The sequence below is a fragment of the Python bivittatus genome, unplaced genomic scaffold (genome assembly GCF_059951505.1).
Source record: "Python bivittatus isolate LINGU-HERP-01145 unplaced genomic scaffold, Pbiv_v1 ctg000680_np1212, whole genome shotgun sequence".
Classification (NCBI taxonomy): Eukaryota; Metazoa; Chordata; class Lepidosauria; order Squamata; family Pythonidae; genus Python; species Python bivittatus.
This window is the reverse complement of record NW_028277095.1, coordinates 1,037,299-1,052,221: the sequence shown is the minus strand read 5'-3', so window position 1 is coordinate 1,052,221 and position 14,923 is coordinate 1,037,299. Positions and strand designations below refer to the sequence as shown.

Here is a 14,923-nt window from a genome sequence, read left to right as displayed (position 1 = left end):
AACTTTTTTCCCCCCAAAAGTGGACTGAAGTTGTGCTTTGAAGCAAAAAACAGCTGGGGTGGTTTCAGTACTTCTACCCAACATTTGATATTCCATTAATATTTTATGGATAATGCTTTGCGCATACTTTTCTAGAAATGAGTTTTGCTGTACACTGAGATTTACTTCCAAATAATCAGTGTAAGACTAGTTTTTCCTCTAATTACATTGTGCTTATTTTAGAAGATCACCAAAGATTTTTAAAGTGTACATCTAGTTAGGCAAAGTATGAGATTTTTTTTTCTTTACTTCCCTAGCGTTGTGGGAGACAATTGTCTGAGAGACCATAACTAGGATGATGATAAAATGACTCATACTGTGGGACTCCACATGAGTTTTTTTTTTCTCTCCTCAGAATTGGTGTCATCTTTATGGAAGGATGTGGGAATATTTCTTTGGGGAAGAGGACAAATTGTTTATGAAGAAGATCGTGTATACATGGCGATTGAAAGCTCTCCTGAAAAAAGAAAGTCTTCACTGACTTTCAGAACATTATTAGTGAGGAAAGTAAGGCTTGTTCCACACTCAAGGGATCAGAATATGGTGCTAGTTTTGTGTGTTCCCATGATACTTATGATTGTCCTGGAAAGCTAAAATGGTTGATTCTACAAGTTAATCAACTCAGCTCATGCAGACATGGTGACCAATTTGTTTTCTAATTTCCCTCTGTTGCTGTAAAAAATTAATGAGGTGAGATTAAAAGTGAGGATGAGTTGGGGCATTTTACCTTCCATTTTTGGTGCTATTCTGTTGGCTGGATGGAATAATGGCTGGACAGCAGGAAGATAGAAGGGTGGGGACTGTTGTGAGAGCTGTGAATGGTACAAAAATCATTATCTCTGTGTCTGTATGAAGCTGGCAGTCATTTGGAAGGGAACTTAGACTCATTCCATTTGTGAATACATCAGTTATTCTGTGGTTGGGAGAACTTTTTTGATGAACCCTGTGAAGCTGTTTTATAGGGAAGAAGGAATACAAGTAGTGTGGTAAGCTGTGACAGATTTTGGTGGCCTGCCTGCCTGCCTGCCTGCCTGCCTTCCTTCCTTCCTTCCTTCCTTCCTTCCTTCCTTCCTTCCTTCCTTCCTTCCTTCCTTCCCCCCCCCCCTTCCAAAATGTATATAGCCACATCTCAGCCTTGTGATTCTAGGAATCTCACAATACAAAAAACATAGGATATCATAAAAATAACATCACAGTGTAGTCAAGCCCTCTAAAAAACCTCTCATAAACAAAACCCCATACATATTAGGCTCCACTAACAGCCTGGCCCCAACCCTTGAGGGAAAACTCAGGTTTTCAAATCATTCCAAAAGCTAACAATGACAGAGCCCTACAGATCTCGGGGAAGGGTGGGCGGTGGGGATGCTGTTCCATTGGGCAAGCACTGCAACAGAGAAGGCATGTTTCCTGGGTCCCACTAGATAGCAATGTTTCACAGAAGGGACCTAGAGAACACACACCCTGAAGTTTTTCTGAAGAACCATCTTGCCCTGTGGGGAAAAAGGTGTGCAAACATTCTGTTGAGCTGTTATCATCCTGCTTCTAATAGTGGCCTCTCCCTCTCAAACAACTAGAGGAAAAGAAATAAATCAAGCTTGTTCTTAAGGATAGATGGTAGGTGGTGCCAGGTGCAAGTTAAAAAAAAAAATCAGGAGCCACATGGCATAGTTACACAGAAAGCGACTGAGAAAGAGGAGATTTTTAATATTAAAACATTGCTAGGGGGTGGGGTGTAATAGAAATTCTGCCACGGGCACCTTGTATGCCAGTAGTGGCCCTGATGAGAGCAATGAAAAGAGCACTGGCCCCAAAAACATTCTGACTTGAGAACTAACCTAGTGCAAATCTGAGTACAATCTGGCCAGAATGTACCCATTTTCATCCATCCGTCCCCTTCCTAGTGTCTTTTAGATAGGGGGTCTGGGAAAAGTCCATCTACTCATTGATTTTTATAAATCTGGGACTCTTTTAGCTGAAGAATAGGGCAAAATACAGATTCCTGGTTGGCAAATTGTCAATGGTGCAATTAAATGCACTGTCAGATTTGTCATCATTGAAATTTCTCCTCAGTGTTTAATTCACCTGGCCTTATTCCCAAAATGGAGCCAACACATTAGCTGCTTTCTGTTGTTTTATTTGGCTGTTTTTCAGTTTCATGCAGCTGCTGCCTAGGTGAATTTCAAAGATGTTTCATCCTACCTCATTGTTTTAATGAGGAGTCTAGGGGTAAATTTGGGATCCACGTGCAACATATTGTCCTGCAATATTATACTATAATTCCTTACCTTGTGGTCACAGTAGGGTTCCTGACACACACACCCTCCCAGAGAAGAAATAAGATGCCACTTTGCTATGTTCTTTTGTGACCCATACTAGCAAGTTATGGGAAAACCATGGAAAGGTTTGGTGACATCCCTGTGGTTAAGATAAACTGGTTATCTTAAAGTGTATCTTAATAAATGTATCTTGAATTCAGAAAGGATTCTTATACATTACAGAGAGCCATATGCTCTAATAATATGGTGGTGATTTGTTGGCCTAGAGGACAACTAATGAAAGGAGGTGAAAGTTACAGTGAAAAAAATAAATTAGAATTCATGATTGAAACTCTCCTAGTTACTTGGAATTCCCAAATAGTGACAGTCAAGGAAAAGCAACAGAATCAGGACCCTCTTTCCCTTGTTCTTATGGATAAGGATGAGTCTCTGATTCAATAGAAGGTAGGCTTTGCATAATATCCCTGTCTCAATTCCAAGGAACTCCAAGAGTTGGAAAAATTCCTCCTTGAGATCATGCTGAGCCAGAGCCAGGTCAGATTTAATTTACTGGGCTAGATTGGCTAATTATCTGATTTGGTATAAATTCCAAGCCATTCATGAGATGTCCACATTAAATCCATTCTGCTCCTTTTCATATTAATCTGCACAAAAGAGACTATTCTAGATGGATTCTTGGTCCAAATATATTTTATCCATATATATACCTAGAGAGAATGGACCTCTGGTTAATGGACTTCAGATGCAATAGACCAAATTTGAGTCCTGGCATCTCCTTGCAATGGTGGAGAAATCAGTTCAATGGAGTTTTTACAGTACTAATGTTTCTGGAAAGGTGTTGTAGAATGGGTGTGCTGGTAGGAAGACTTGGGGCAGCATCAAGATTAAGTGGATGGGCAGGCCAGCGTTGGAAAGATTGGGGGCCTGGTGAAGAAGAAAAGGGGCAGGTTGAACCCCTTGGGGACAGTGAATTTCTAGCACAGGGCTAGGAGGTGACAAAGAAGGTAGGTAAGTGTTCTTGGCTAGGAGTGGCTGCAAGGAAGTGGGCCTCTGGGAACATATGATTCCCAGTGTAATGTGTGAGAGATATTAACAGGACCAGATGGGAGGTATAGTGCTGAACCCTGGTGGCTTGGAAAAATCATGCACACTTTTGTGCATAAATGTTATGGCAGATGGGCTGTTTATACATGTGCCTTTTAAACCTTTTGGATTTAACAGATCTTCAGTAATGATGGACATGTCTTCTTACATCAAGTTTTATGTTTGTATTCATACACCCCTATATCGGTATCAGCTGCATTGTAAAAATCAGGATTGTAGGAAAGACAAAGGGTAACTTTTCTGATCCATACACTTATCCTACAAAGATGGATACAGTGAGCTTAACTCAGAAATCACAGCCTGAATTTCTAAAATGTCCATAGTAATGTACAGAACCAGTGGGGAGTATCTGAAACCTCTTAGTGATGTATCAAAAGAAAGGAAGGAGTTTTCTTGTGACATGACTGTATGTCTATCCCTCTACCCATTCATCTAGCTTTTTCAGCCTGCAGGTATGCCTTGTATCTGGTAGACTTATAAAGATGGTGTGATAGCTAAAGCCTTGTGAAATCTTACTGGAAAGACATAGCAAGTGATAGTAAATGCAGTTTTCTGCTGAGTAGTAAATTATAGCCCATATATTTGTCCTCCTTATTCTCACATGGGTTTAATGTGAGACTGTGATGGGAGTTGTAATTTGCAGCCAAGAAAGAAATTATAGCAATGCTTTCTTTTTGGTTTTGGTAAAAAAAAATGGTGGCATCTTTTTTTCCCCCAATATATAATCATTGGGGGTTTAGAAATGCAGCTGAACATTGCTTTTCCTCCCCTTTGCAATACTGAAATACTCAAAAGTACAATGCAAAACTGTAGGTTGGTGGGACTTCTGCCCGGCTCTTTCTACCCTATGTTAAAATGATTGCACCACAAGAGGGAGAGACAAGATATTGTTTAAAGCTAACAAATGATAAAATTAGCTTAAATCTCAAGCTTTCCTCATTTCCTGCTATGCTGTGTTCTTTTAGTCTTGGTCACTCAATGTTATGCATCAATGGAAATGCATTATGATTCTCTACAAAGTTCTTCCTTGAATTCTGACATATTGCCAGTGGTGAAAGTTCACATCCTGGTCTGAAATGTCCACTCAAGGACAGATCCCACAGCTCAAATACCTACTCTTTATTTTCCCATGTCCTTTCTAAAGGAAAATACTACCATAGAATTTCAAATCACAACAAAGTTTCTTCCCCTAATCATTTTCCTGTGTGATACATGCTCTGTCTCCTTGCAACCCAGTTTCTAACTTTAGTGCTGAATGCAGGAAGAACTATATAACAGCCAGTGTCCCTTTCCTTAATCTATCTTAGCCATAGGAGGCAACCCATGACTCACAAGAAGCCCCCAAGTGCCCCTTTTGGGGGGGCAGTTTCTGGAGTACAGGTTTGTGCCACAAAAGTTCAGTAGCACACCACCAAGTAACAATCGTGCACTTTCTGTCCATGTTTGGGTGGGAATCAAGTCAAATAATTATGTTAAATATTTAAAGAGCTTAATATGATGGTCAACATTTAAGCAATGTATAGTGGTTAAAGTATTCATGGAGTTATTTTCTCATTCAATTCAATTTGTTGTGGGGAAAAAGTGAGAAGAGGGATATTCTATCTATGGGATGAATGGGTTATTTATTTAATGAAAGGATATTAAAAACATCCTCAAATCCCAGAAAATTTGGGGGACGGAAGTTCTAGTTTCCCTTGGCATGATATGGTCATGTTATTCCTATGTGCCTTGAGGCTTTCAGCCCTCATTTTTCTTTAAAGGTGGGGCAAAAAAGCTCCCCCCCCCCCCAATCTATTCCTGTTTATTCAGGATACAATATTGTGTATTGGCCTCATGCAGATAGAATGGATGGCTTTAACAGAGACTAAATCTGGTAAGAAAGTATTTTGTAGCTGTAGTGCAAGTTCCTTGTAATCCTGGTTCTGTTTCAGTCGTCTAAAATTATTTCCCACATTCCCCCCCAAAACACGATTTCTGTCACCTGGAATTCTCCATCCTCAACACTGTTGAAAATGCAACAATCCATTGGCTCTAATTACAGCTTTAAGCTTCCTGATCTTGTTTGCTCTTTGTGATTCAAAGTTAGAATAAGAATCCCTTAATAGTTATCCTTACTCTAATTACACACTGTATACCTTTTTGATAAGGACGTTGGGCTGCCAGAAACCTTTGCCAAATTCCTGTAGAACATTTCTGCAAAAAAGGAGCAGAGGAAGCACAGCAAACTCACCGATTTAGCAATACGCTGAGCCGTTGAACAACTTGATACCAGCCATGCCCAACATCGCTAAAAGGTAAAATGAATAAAAAGGCCTAAACTGGACTTTTATATCATATGCCACAGATTGCTTTCCCAAGGTGTTGGATGGGTGAGCCCAGGAGGAAAACTAAGTTTTATTTCATTGCATTTGAATTTAATTAAAAATTAAATATCATTAACACAGGTCCTCTCCAGTCATTATCTCTTTCACACTAAAATTATGATTTTGAGGAAATTTATGGGGATCCCACCTGAGGCTCTCAGAGGCTATAGGGGTTCTGCACCTTCAACTGATGCACTTACAAGAGCATCCACACATAAAAATGGGGTCTTTGATTACATTATTATATGGTCATAGCTGCCATCTTGACTTTTTTGAAACACGTCTCCCCTCCCCATGGAAGCCCCTGCTTCTGCCTTATAATAAGGATGCAATCCTGTACATATTGAATCACTTCATTGTTTCCTTCCTTCTTATTCCTCTACTCCTGCATTTCCCTCCCTGCTTTTCCATCGTTACTAAGACCAATCTTTATTAAACAAAGCTGCACCTTGTTTAAAATTCTTCTGGTTGACACTCTGCAAGACTTTTGTTAAGTGCCTATATCTCAATAAGTACTGTGAATCGGCTTACCTAGCCCTGTTCCTGGTTGCTGTTAATAGCTCAGCTTCTTGACAGCTAAATTTCATCAGGATGTTCCCTCTCTCATTGTTTCTATGATTTCTTCCCCTTTGTTTGTATTGTCTTGTTGATTTAAAGTTTACCAATGTATAAGAAATATATAAAAAGCTGTAGGGAGGGAGGGTAAGCAAGGTAAAGAGAGAAGGGCTTGTGCTACGCTTCTCTCAATTCCAGAATTTAGAATAAAATCCCAGAATTTAAAACAAAATATTATTGCTTTTTGTCCTCTCTGAAATGCTGCAAATTTCCTTACCACCCCCAAACCCTTTGATACTGCCAAAAATTAAGCAAGAACTTGCTGGAATTAAGAAGGGTCATTTTCCAATATTTTCCAGGGAGGAGCAGGAAGCAAAAAACCCCCCAAAAAACAGCATGGGGAATGGGGAGGAATAAAAACAAGCCCCACATTCCACCCCTATCCCCACTTACATGGAACAGTAAAACATGGCACGCCTTTCCCACCTTCTTGGGCACTCAAGCAGACTCGGGTTCAAATTCAATTTTTAATTGCAATCGAAGATCAGTCGGTCAAAATGAAGTAGAATAAGACAAAACCCAAAAGGTAAAATGAATAAAGTAGAATCAACGACCTAAGTCCAAACTAACAGGTTTGTCACATTGGTATCAGTTGTTGCCAATTTTCACTGCAGCCACACAAAATTTGGATACAGTGTTGATGAAAGCATGATTGGAGTCTGAAAGAAGAGGAGTGTAATATATTTCTGCCCTTCCCTATGCAAGCCCCTGAAAACAGTGAAGCAGTACACATTAAATTGTCTCTATGTCCCCAGGTGTGTTCTGTTAATGGGGTTTTGCTGAGTCTGCCCTGTAATAAAGCCAATGGAAGCATGTTGAGCCTAACTGTAAAAAACTCCTTCCATAACCTTGGGAAGATTAATGTGTGTAAATAGTTTGCAGGTTGCCAGGTGTCTTTTGTCATCAGGGCTCTGCTAATCCAGGATATTTACTAATTTCAATCTGGTATTCCATATTATTCAACCTTTGAAGGACTATCTTTTTTGCCTGATCAAAACTGGATGATAGAAGTGAATCGATGCTGATCCTAGAGCATCTTGGTTTCCAATTTAGTGCTAATATCCATGGTGAGAGGTGGTCATCCTTTGGAATTGGAATTAGGCCATTAAGAAAGAATGTCATCTTCAACCAATAAGTTAAAGTAACTGCTACGCTCTTACTTCTATTTTGGCCATTCCAATCTTGAGCCTAAGTGCTCTGTTGGGGCACACCTGGGAGCCACCAGTATGGACCTTAGAAATACTGTTTCTAGGTTCGAGAATATTTTTCTTCATATACTGTAAAGCTCTGCCTGTGCACTATATAAAATTTGAGCAAGGGTTTTAGCCTCAAACATTTTACAGCTGCTGCTATTAATTCCCTTGATTTGATATAAAAGAACCTCCTAATAGCAATGGAGGATTTTGAAGCTATTTGGGCAATGTGTTCCTAGTGGGCTTTCCAAATTCCCTGGCCTTGGAAAACCACTCCCAAATATTTAAAGGAAAGGACCTGTTTGGTTTTATTTCCATTTATTATCCAAATGTACTGCTTTGGTTTTCTTGCAAATACAAGAACTACTGATTTTTGGTAATTTATAGTCAGTTTATTCACTTTATTGAATTGAATGATGGCTTTCAAGGCCCTTTTGAGTCCAATGGGAATGCATTAGATGACTGCTGCATTTTCTGCATAAAGGAGGAGAGGGATTCTGTATCCAGCAATTTTGGAGGCATAGAAGTTGAGATCATTTAGGCAATTAGGCAAAGAGCTGATGTTGTGGTTGAACAGGGCTGGAACTAATATACAGTCTTGCTATAAGGATCTAAAGAGCCTTCCATGTGGGTTACACCTCACTCTTGAGAGTGGTGGATTAAAAAAAGTGGGTGTTTGTATTTGTATTTTGAAGACTTTCCCATAGGATTCTTCATGAGATAGAGTCAACTGCAATCTTGAAGTTGAGAAAGAACACATGAAGATTTTAATTTGTGCAAATGCTTATATATAAGTTGATGGAATACCAGTATATGATCTATGGTGGAGTGTCCTCCTTGGAATCCAGCTTGTTCTAATTATACTTTCAGATCCCATTAATCTAGAAGCTTCTGGTTCAGGTTCTTAGAGCAGTATTTCTCAACCTTGGCAACTTGCAATTATTCCACTGGTCAATAACTAATATTACATGTGAGGTTATATAATCCCCCACCTCTTGATGGAAGGCAGTCTTGAGGCCTCTGGCATGAGGCCCAGACCAAAAAAAATCACAAAATTCCCCAGTATGAGAGCATATACTAAAAAAGAAAGGCATACCTGTGTATCTTCTGTAGGACATGAGTTTATAAGGACTGGGTTTACACTGTGACATCACTATGAGCACGCCATTTTCCCATCATTGTGGCTAGCTGCAGTCTCCCATGCCCTAAAGTCTTCCCCATCTTATCCAGACTCTCTTCCTCCAAACTGGCACCCCATATTTGAATATGGTGTGGCATCTCTCACTGTTGATGCTGGCTAGGAATTTTGAGATTTGAGTCCTCATAAACATAAGGATGCTAATGGTTCATTTAGACTCTTTTCTGTCCTTTAAATTCATATAGACATGGCAATTCTGTTTCATAGGAACTTTCTTTTGGAAGTGTGGAAGATGATGATCCAGGTGATAACTGTACATTCATTCGGAAAATAAATTTAAAACTAAATAAATGTTAATTATTATTGAATGAATTTGGACATTTAACATTTTGTCCAAAGTGTTTGAAATTCGGTAGGTCTGATGTTCATTAGAGGGGTGATGAAAGGCCAGAAATAATCATGGGATTTGATATAAAACATGATCATTACAAGCATGAGAATTATAGATAATATCATGAAAGAAATAAAACTCTTGAAGAATAGACATTTTCTACTCATTTGGTTAAAGAAATCTTAAGTTACAAAACTAGGAGATTCTCAAGTTTTAAACTGAAGCACTTTTTTTTCAGTAGCATCTGATTAGGATCCCATTCAGGGCAAATAACAAAAATACAATCATTTTATATTTTACAATTTTTTAAAAAAAATCAATTCATTAATGATTTGATAAATTTATTAATACCACCATATGTTTCATGGATGCCATATCACCAGCCTTCGGTGGCCAGTTTCATCATGGAACAGATCCTATTGTCAATAAATTTGTCCCAATGTCCGTTGAAATTTACTTTCTTGTAATCAAAGCCCATGGCTTGTTGTCACATTTTCTGAAACAATACTGAGAAATTCTGCCCTGTCACCTTCATGACATCCTTTCAGATACTTAAGGACAGTTATCATGCCTCCATAGTGTCTTATCTTCTCCATACCCAATGCCACTTCTCTTCCTCACAAGACAGCTGGTTTAAAAGCACCAAGTTCACTCAGTAACATTACGTGCAGCACCCAGGAGGAAATGCAAAATCTAATTGCAATAAATCAATAAATATCCAATTTATTTCCCTTCAGGCAGATATGGATAAGAAAGGGCTAATAGTTTACAACAAGCAAAGTAGCTTTGATACTACCAAGAAAACTCCTTGGAGTGCAAAAGTAGGAAGTGAAAGGACTGCTCAGAACCGAAAAACTGAAGTGATCCATATTTAAAACTTAAATATTGTCCTTCCGCACTTTTAGATGTTTATATTGAAAAGTTGGGATCTAATCTCTGGGCTAGCATATTAAAAAGCAGAGACGTCACCTTGCCAACAAAGATCCGCATAGTCAAAGCTATGGTTTTTCCAGTAGTAATGTATGGCTGTGAGAGCTGGACCATAAAGAAGGCTGAGCGCCGAAGAATTGATGCCTTTGAACTGTGGTGCTGGAGAAGACTCTTGAGAGTCCCCTGGACTGCTAGGAGGTCAAACCAGTCAATCTTAAAGGAAATCAACCCTGATTGCTCATTGGAAGGACTGATAATGAAGCTCAAGCTCAGATACTTTGGTCACCTAATGCGAAGAGAGGAGTCTTTGGAAAAGACCCTGATGCTGGGAAAGATTGAAGGCAAAAGGAGAAGGGGAAGGCAGAGGATGAGATGGTTAGATAGCATCACTGAAGCAATGAGCATGAAACTGAGCCAACTCAGGGAGACAGTGAAGGACAGGGAGGCCTGGCGCAATATGGTTCATGGGGTCACGAAGAGTCAGACACGACTTAACGACTGAACAACAACAACAACAAATCTCTGGGCTTTGATTTTTAAAAAATGGTTTGGAAGGGGAATGATATGAAAGTCAGAAACATCCACCTGGAAATTAATGTATGGAAGCAGCTCAAACGTGGAATAAAGCATTGCGTATATCTCTTTGAGCTCCCCATCTGATCTGCAGCAAAACCAGACACATAAACCGGCATTTCCTAATCCAGTCACCTTGTCCTGCTGTCGTGAACATCCTAAAAGTAACAGCAATGAGAAATAGTAACTGTTTTACTAGAGAATTTTAGTGTGTATAATTACGGTGCCAATGCCTTGAGAGATGAAGTAGATATGCCGAATGTAAGTAGAAAAACATTTCTCTGCTGGAATTCTCTTGGTCTGCTTTGCAGCAGCTGAACCCTTCACTCTCATGCCCTAAAGGGGAAGGGGGAAAAGAAAAAAAGGAATTTAAGCAGGGAATTAGAACACATTGCTTCCAATAATCAACTCCCTCACCCTTGTCACACTTCCCCAACCCTGATAATTGCAAAATTGCAGGGACAGTGATGAGTCCATTTACTTGGCACTGCTAATTTCTTAGGCTTTTTGAATGCGGGGAAACGATATATCCACAGGGCATGGACGGGATGGCAGCAGGAATCAATTTTGTGGCTCTGGATGCAAAGCACAATTGTTTCCAGTGACATTAATACTTCCTAAGAGCTGGGGCTGGCTTAACTGCTCAGTATTCTGATGTAGCCCTTTGCAAACAACGTGCTTGTCTTTGCATGTGAGATTGTTCATTGTGGCAGTGGAAGCATTCGTGCAGACTTAGGGCATATCCACGTCTACTGTTTCAACTGCTCCTGCCTGCTGACCTGACGCTCAGCCGTCTTTGGAAAATCTTGTCTGGACTGAAAAACATTGGTAGTATCTGACAAGATATTCCACCTGGGACTGCAGGCTGCTAGATTTTCCCATTGGATACTTCTTTTGCTCAATTTTTTTTTTTTATCCCAGGAAAGCGATTGCCAATCTTCCCATTCTGCAGGCATGTTTATCGTTCTATGTTTGTGGGTACATACATACACGCAGACCTAGACAAGGTTAAATTGAACTTATATGTACAAAGTAAAAGTATAGATGAAGCCACGATGAGCACCTTAAAAATGCTTTCTTACTGCCCTGTTTCTTTTTAATACCTTCTAGATATACTCTTTTTTTTTTTTTAATTTATATATCAATACTCAGAAAAACATCATGTCAACTGGTTCCCTTTTCAGGTACATAAATCATTCATCCTGTTTTAACAATAATAATAATAATAATATGTCAGAGTATTGCTCCTAATATTGATTTATCTCACATCATAACAGTTCATCTTTTACTTACAATATTTAAAGTGTCAAAGTAGTTCTTCGTATAAATCATTGACCAACTCATAACAATAATAATAAGATTAATATAGTCTAGTAATGCTTCTATAATTAATAATCCTACCAGCTCATCTATCAATATAGATCGTTTACCATCTTTTAACCACAATAATAATAATACTTAAGCTATCAGGATAGTTCATGTATTACTCATGTATAATAGTCATCTTCTAACTTCTACCTTCCACCTCTTTTATCAAGCCATTGATAAAATCTATCCCATAGATATACTTTTATTATGGATGCTAACACAATGGCTGTAACTCTTGCCCTGTAAGTAGAAATTACTGGCTTGAAAACTGGCAGAACTATATATTTTTAACTTTTTCTTTTCCTGAACTTCCTACTCTTCCCTGTGCTTTTCTTTTCTTAAAAAATAAACATCATTCCAGTGACACACCATTTTACGTTCCACCAGTGATCTGAGATAACTTCCTAGTTCCCCAATAGCCCATAGTGATACTGTAGGTGTTTTTGTCTCATATGAAGACCACTCACTTAACCATAAACAGGAGTCTCTAGGATCAAAGAACTGGTATACACTGCTAACAGAAGTGTAAAGATGGCACCTACTGATACTTAAAAAGCAAAGTTTAGGTACCCAAAGTGCAGTTTTATGGAGGGCAGTAAAATAGTTCTTCACTAGCAATTCTTAATTTCCTATGAAGAATTGCGTATTAGGCAACCCACATTTTGATATGTCTGCAGACTAATCTTATATGAATTATTACATTCTAATAATTCAAAACTACTGCTCATGTCCTGCTATACTGTACCCTCTATAAGGATTCAAGGACCCACCTTATAACTCCTTAACTGGTAAAACACCTGGGAAATTCTGATCTTTTTAATGTACAGTTTTTGTTATGAAATCAGTATGATTCTGTCTCCTTGAATATAGCTAGATTTTGTTATACTGCCTGTAAAATCCTCCTCCTCCTCCTCCTCCTCCTGCTCCTCCTCCTCCCCGCTAGAAAATGAACTCTTAAAAAGAGTTTTGAACAAATATGGTTTTGAACACCTGACAGTTTCTTTCTAAGTAGCACACCAATCCAGACTGGTAGTACTATGTGATGTGTGTGTTGCAGCTAAATCTTTCCTTGGGGCCACCTTCACTTTAAAAGCCTTAGGAAATAAGTCAAGTGAGTCTGCAGGTTTTGGCAAGAAAGTCACAGTGGTGTGATGGAGGTGCTCCTTGTTTTTTATCCGCTATGTACATCAAAAAGAAGAGAGGCTTTGATTGCACCATCTTAACTTCTTTTTAACCTGTGACACCCTTGGAATGGGTGGCATAGAAATGTTCCCTTATCTGTGTGGCTATTTAACACAGTCTTCAGTGCTAAATAACAGCTTTTGGCTTGTGGGGGGAACCTCAAAAGGGAAAAAAGTTAATCTTTCATGCTTTAGTGTTAATATACTGTAGAACATTCTACATCCAAGTTCAAAGGAGAAGTTAAAAATGAAACAAAACAACAACGATAGAGAAAGTGTAGGCTAAACAATAGTGTGGTCTGGTGCATTTGCCCTTGGTTGAACAACTGTTTGTAAATGGGTTGTAGGGATGCTTGTAAATGGCTCTGCATCATCCTGGAAGGCATTATCACATAGAGTCCCCTGTGAATTGGTATGTGGGAATGACCTTGGGAGACAGGAGGAAGAGCTGCAGACTAGGCAATGGTCAGATAAGAGGCAGCTGAGCCTGCACAAGGAATGGAGATGTGGCAAACATCTCCAAAGGGGCCCTCCCTAGTTTCTTGGGTTGTAAAGTCAAAGGGAGAGAGATGTACTTTCAGACTTGCAAGATTCTGTTAATGTAACCTTACAATAATGTTACAGCTAGTACTTCTGGGTGTACTTCTTGTTTGGACTACCCCACAAGGCTGATACCTGGGACTCCATTCTTGGATTATTACTATTGAACATCTTCATAAATGATCTAGAAAATACTGTAGAAAGGAAAGGTTGCTTATCAGATCTGCAGATGATCCCTAGCCATGGGGATCAACTAATAACTTACAGGTATGTACGTGTGGGTGTGTGTATGCACACACATGTACACATAATGGTCTTTGTTATAGTGCTTTTTTCTGGCTCTGCTTCTTTGAACAAAATACCTTTCCAACTCTATATGCCTCTCTACTTTGAGAGAGGAATTTCATCCTAAAATGGTTTTCCTTCCTTCCTTCCTTCCTTCCTTCCTTCCTTCCTTCCTTCCTTCCTTCCTTCCTTCCTTCCTTCCTTCCTTCCTTCCTTCCTTCCTTCCTTCCTTCTTTCCCAAGTGATACAATTATAATGTCATGTTGTGTTGTGTCTTGTCTTTTTTTTTTTTAACAACAATTGTACTGATATTTTTTGCATGCTCTTCTAAATTCTTTTAGTTGATAGAATAGCATAATCAATACTGTAACTCAGAAACCTAGTCACATATTGAGTTTTAATCTTATTTGAAAGTTATTTTTGACTAAAAACTGATAACTGTAATATAAATGTAATATAATGATGTAAATGGGAAAAAAAGCTTTACCATATCACACATGGACACAGAAAGAGAGATGTTGGCTTGGAAATACTCCCTCAAGTAATACAGAAGTAATTCAGTTGCTGATAAATGTTCAGCTTGACATTTAACTCTACCAAGGCTGAAATTTCATTCTATAGTTGGCATTTAAATCTCATTCTGTTTATATCATCAGTGTTTGGCTTCCACAAATTTATTTAATTTAAAGACCTAAACAATATTGTCTGTAGTAAGGATTTTAAAATGTTAATTCTGTATAGGGCAATTTGTTTATAAAGTAACAATAAACAGGTATATCTCTGTATATGCTCAGCAAGTTGTCTTTTGATTATACAAGTGTTTTAAAGCTATTAAGAAAAGATGCTGGATCAGAGCAAGCTGCAAAAGCTGCTTCTGCTCCATAAAATTTACAATTTTTGTGCAAAATCCTTGGCAATCACTATTAA

The 14,923-nt window shown here is 38.7% G+C and overlaps 1 long non-coding RNA gene across 2 annotated transcripts in view; it reads left to right on the top strand.

Moving 5' to 3' along the window:
* Window positions 1-14,923, top strand: part of LOC148214395 (uncharacterized) — a 204,436-nt gene that overhangs the window by 139,564 nt on the left and 49,949 nt on the right. The gene's annotated exons all lie outside the window — the stretch shown is intronic.